Source organism: Triticum urartu, chromosome 5 (assembly GCF_003073215.2).
Source record: "Triticum urartu cultivar G1812 chromosome 5, Tu2.1, whole genome shotgun sequence".
Lineage (NCBI taxonomy): Eukaryota > Viridiplantae > Streptophyta > Magnoliopsida > Poales > Poaceae > Triticum > Triticum urartu.
In genome coordinates, this window is record NC_053026.1 from 59,729,799 (window position 1) to 59,735,848 (window position 6,050).

Genomic DNA, 6,050 nt, shown 5'->3' on the forward strand with positions numbered 1-6,050 from the left:
TGAGGAGTGCCGCTAGTAAGTGGGGTGCCCCGGTTTCTATACCCTTGAACAAGTGCGCTCTAGCGAGAAACCGGGATAGAATTGGTAGGCGCGAGTGAAAAATGGTAGCACCATTGAAAGAAGTGGAGGCGGCAAAGGCAAACGTACGGACGGCTACACCATTGACATGACGGGACACAGGAGGAAGGAAATAGACAAAAACTTTTCTCCCACACAGGCAATTGTGTTTGGAGCACGCTACAAAAAATGTACAGGCCAAGACCGGTATGGTGACTCTGATATACAGTTTTTTCGAGCCCTAATCATGAAGTTAGTGATCATGGTGATTGGGGCAATATGGCGGCTGTGATAGAGTTGCTCTAAGTCCAACCAAATGACGAAGATGGCCAAACTTAGTTCGCCTACTATTCCCGCATCTTTAAGGTCCACATTGTCATTCCAGCGTGCATTATGGTCTCTGTAACCACAAATGTAATCGTCGCAAAAATCCATTCATCAACCAGGACAGCAACCTGTGTCAAAGCCCAGGTCCTGGACTGTTAATGCTTATGACTCAAACAAAATGAAGTGGTCCTGCACAAACAAAGAAAAAAAAAGCTGAACACACCGTGTCGGTGTGCTGCTAATGCATGCATGCAAGTACGGAAAGTAAAGTACTAACTACACTAGTTAAATCATCAATCATCATCATCAATCATATATAAGAGGATTTGTAGATTGCTTATCCCGCCTGCCGCGGGATGCCCTTATGTCTCCGAGCGCACCTTATAAATGTCTTCCCAGTTGTGCACGCAAGCCGTGTGGTACTAAACGCGACTCGGCCTGGGTACCACGTCGGCGTTTTCCTTCTTGCGGGAAGGGAACCGTAGGCGTTGATTGGGCCGTATTCCAACGGAGCCCATAGGAAAAACCGGTTCGGTTGGAAGGAGCCGTCGTTGAGCGGTCCAACGGGCGGCAAAAATGACCACAGTAATGCAGAGATCTTATCTTGACAGTGTTCTGGTCATTCAAGTGTGTGTGTGTGTGTGTGCGCGCGCGCGTGTGTGTGCGTGTGCGTGTGTGTGTGTGTGTGTGTGTGTGTGTGACACTGATCTTAGATGTTGGAACCATATGGAGTGTAATATCTTGAAACTTGAGCTTGGTTGCCCTCAAGAGACGGCTATGACGGCGATGACGGTGTGTCTCTCGAGCGTTACTTTGTTCTTTATGATATGAATGAGACACGTATTAATATAAAAAAAAACTCCCAAGTCTCAACGTATTGTATGTATTTGTTTTTTGCATGACAGGACGGAAGGAAGAAGCTGAGTGGTAGTACTGTACTAATAACTGAAAAATGAGGAGTAGGGCATTTTGGAGAACGAGCTTCATGAGGCCCTTTATATTGAAAAATTCAAAATTCATAAATTTGAGTTTTAAAAAATTCTGAAAAAATTATACATGTATGCAAGGATGTAAAGTGTATGTGTGAAAAATTTCAGAATGAAATACCTTAAATTGCGAGCTGCACACCAAAAACAAAATCATGGACTTTAAAGAAGAACAATATATATGCTAAAAAGCCCCCGATTTGTCTTTTTTGTGTAGCTCATATTTTATTGTATTTCGACCTAAAAATTTGCACACATATACATTATGTATCTAGGTATATGTGTATTTATTTTTAGAATTTTTTGAAACTGAAAAGTTTGAATTTTGAAGTTTTTAAATAAAAGCCTTCATGGAGCCCGGTCTCCGTTTTGCATTTTTTTTAATGAGCGGTAACATCAGTTCACTTCCACAGTAACTATGGTTCGATGGCCTAGCTCGTAAAGACGGAGAGAGTAACTATGGTGCGCGCTTGCAGGATTCGGCATCGGCGACCAAGTCGAGTTTGCCGAAAGAAGCAGCAACTAACCGTATCTTATTCTCCTTTTTTTAATGAAAAGACTGCATGATGCAGCATTTCATTAAAATTAAGAAAGAGTTATTACAGGGGTATGTGGAGATATCCAGGATACAAAGTTACTCTCTCCGTCCGAAAAAATGTGTCATTCAAATGAATATATCTAGCATCAAACTTGGGACAAACTTTTTCAAATTGAGGGAGTAGTATCCAGCAACCGAAAGATGAAAGTACCGGGACTAGCCCACCAACGGTGAACAGTATTAACCGTATCCACTCTGTTCATCTCACACTAATCTTCTCAACTACGGAATTCTTGTCTCAGTTCTGAATCTCTTGATACAGATGTGTTCTAAATTCAGCTATTGTCCTAAATTACAATTCTGTCTGTTTCATGCGCCAAGGCGTTTATGTTTCTTTCTTTTGGTGTTTTGTGGGAGGCGTTTTGGTTCCCGGGTGCATTTGCTCCCATGTGAACAGTAACTAAAAAAGAGTAAATATTTTCAAAATATTCTGATTTTCTGTGGATGTTCGTGTTAGTGTCGCAAGTACCCTTGAGAATTTTCATGCGAAACGGAGTAGCAATATTTCAGCGGTGAAAAAAAAAATTATGATGGGGTAACATTTGATGTTCAATTTGTTATTTTTTGTGCAGGCCAAATGTTTAACCTTTTTGCCTAAATATTTGTAGTTAGCATTTGGATCTGACTATGAACACATAGAATTTCTGTTGGATTTTTTTTTTGACATGTCAAAAATTGCTTTTGAGCGTAGGAGCACATGCACCCGAGAACCAAATTGGATTTCCGCGTTTTTTCTTTCTTTAGTCTAAATATCAGAGATAATTGTCAGGACCTGAGGATTGCATCAGATTCGACGTTTATTGGGATCTTTGGTCGGCCACGCACCACGCAAGAAGCAACACCTTCATCACCCAACCACGAGAGTAGCTAGTGCTAAAACTTTTACAGTTCACACGAGCTGACCAACACACCCGTATAAAGAACAACGCTATAAGAGTCACAGCCTCCATAATGCATACTCATGATGTTTTGAAGGCTGCCGAAGCAAAGCGTAAACTTTGAATCATCGTAATAGTACTTAAAATAACTATAACAGAGGCTTCAAACTTGATTTCAACATTGATTTCTAGTATGAGCTCAAATGCAATATGTAGTACGATTTCAACAACATAACAGTAATCTCTAGAATGATTTGGACGGAAACATATTTTTTTTCTTTTCGAAAAGGGGTTTTACCCTAGCCTCTGCATCAGAAAGATGCATACGGCTCATATTATTAAAAAGATATCCAGCACCAAGTCTCCAAGTCTCGAAGTAAAAAATAAAACAAATGCTCATAAGAGCTAAACAGAAAGTCACAACCGGCTGGCAAATAAAAATAGGAGCATTACATGCCTATCCTATTACATGACCGTCATCCAAACCGGTTGAAAATATCCCGAGTTACCATCACCTATCGGGTAGACACAGTAACCAAACGCTCCCTGGCCTCCGTCGGAGTGAGTAGCGACCACATACGGATCAACGCTGTGGCCCTGAAGATAACCTGCAAAAAGTGAATGTTCGTTGATCTGTTAAAAACCAAATCATTTCTGCAGTTCCAGACTGCCCATAATAAAGCACAAACGCCAACACGAATGTGCTTCGCTGTATCGGAGGCAACCCCATCAAGCCACGTTCCAAATAACATGTTGATGGAAGTAGGCGGATTAATATTAAAAGCAATATGAACCGACTGCCATAGAATCTTAGCCAGCGGACAATCAAGAAAGAGGTGTTTGATAGTTACGGTATGGTCACAAAAACTACATCTAGCAGAACCACCCAATTGCGTTTTGTCAGATTATCCTTAGTCAAAATAACTTGTTTATGCACGAACCACATAAACACTTTGATTCGCAAAGATACCTTTACTTTCCAAACGTGCTTCGAGGAAGGAATGACGCTAGAATTTATGACGTCCAAATACATGGATTTGACCGAGAACACACCGTTCTTAGTTAGTTTCCAATACAACTGATCTGACTGCTGAGACAGCTGGACATCCATCAAACGTCTTACAAGATGAAGCCAGGCCTCCCAACGATTTCCAACTAGCGTCCTCCGAAAATTAATATTGAGGGGAGTGGATTGTAGAACTGTTGCAACGTAAGCTTCTCTACGTTGAACAACGTTGTACAGAGTAGGATATTGAAGTGCAAGGGGAGCCTCCCCAAGCCACGAATCCTCTCAGAACCTCGTATTTGCTCCATTGCCGACTAAGAACCTTGTCCTGTTGAAAAAGAGTGGCTTGACTCTCATCAAGCCTTTCCAAAATGGTGAGTCAGTCGGCCTCACTATCACCTGGGCCAAGGTTTTAGATTGAAGATACTTATTTCACAAAATCTGAGCCCAAGTATCCTACGTCTTGGACGAAAGTTTAAACAGCCACTTGCTAAGGAGACATCTGTTTTTGACTTCCAGATTTTCAATACCTAGACCCCCTTGGTCCTTCGGCCTATAGATTATATCCCATTTAGCAAGCCGATACTTTCGTTTAAGCTCATCACTCTGCCAAAAGAAACGAGATCGATAGAAGTCTAGCCTCTTCCTGACACCCATCAGGACCTCAAAAAAGGATAGGAGAAACATAGGCATTCTGGTGAGGACCGAATTAATCAAAATTAATCGCCATCCATATGACATAAGCTTCCCTTTTCAACAGCTCAGTTTCTTCTCAAAACGATCCTCGATGCATTTCCACTCTTTGTTAGTCAGCTTACGATGATGAATGGGTATACCTAAATACGTGAACGATAACGTGCCCAATTCACATCCGAACAATTGTTTATATGCCTCCTGGTCATCATTAGCTCTCCCAAAATAGAACAATTCGCTCTTGTGGAAGTTAATTTTGAGCCCGAACAATTGTTCAAATAAGCATAACACAAGCTTCATGTTTCTCGTTTTCGCCAAGTCGTGCTCCATAAAGATGATAGTATCATCAGTATACTGAAGGATGGAGATACCGCCATCAACTAGATGTGGAACAAGGCGACGTACCTGCCCCACATCCTTAGCCCGTCCTATTAACATAGTCAGCATATCAACCACTATGTTGAATAGGATCGGTGACATGGGATCTCCTTGCCTTAACCCTTTGTGTGTCTGGAAATAGTGACCTATATCGTCATTCACTTTAATCCCTACACTCCCTTTTTGCGTAAAGGATTCAATTTGTTTTCTCCAGGCTGTGTCAAATCCTTTCATACGCAAAGTCTGTTGAAGGAAAGGCCATTTAACTTTATCATATGCTTTTCCAAAATCCACTTTAAAACAACGCCATCTAGTTTTTTTGAGTGAATCTCATGGAGCGTTTCATGCAAGACAACAACCCCTTCAAGGATATTTCTATCTGGCATAAAAGCAGTCTGGGACGGTTGCACAACTGAACGCGCAATCTGCGTAAGTCTGTTTGTCCCAACCTTGGTGAAGATTTTGAAACTAACATTACGCAGACATATAGGCATGAACTGCTCAATGCGAACGGCCTCTGTCTTCTTAGGAAGAAGAGTTATCGTTCCAAAATTCAGCTTAAACAAATGAAGCTGTCCATTAAAAAACTCATGAAACATCGGCAACAGGTCTCCCTTAATGAAGTGCCAACACTTTTTATAAAACTCCGCCGGAAACCCATCCGGTCCTGGAGCCTTATTATTTTTCATTTGTGCGATGGCCTCAAACACCTCTTTCTCCGTGAAGGGAGCAGTCAAAATCTCGCCAGTTTCAAGTTGAGGAACATCCTCAACCCTTGACTCATCTAAAGACACGAAATTATATTCCGGAGGTCCAAACAACTGCTTATAATAGTTGTAATGTAAAATTTCAGGTTTTCTTGACCAACTATCATTCCTTCGTCTTGTTCTAATTGGAAAACTCTCTTCTTACGATGCTTCCCATTAGCAATCATATGAAAGAATTGAGTGTTATCCTCGCCTTGGACAATTTTGCGAACCTTAGCTCGCAACGCCCACTTCAATTCCTCCTCGCGGAGAAGCTCTTTCAGCCGCAACTCAGCCTCCATCTTAGTTTCCAGCTCACTGGTGTCTAAGATGGAAGTTTCAACTTTTACTTCAAGGGTCTGAATAAGTAGAAGGAGTCGC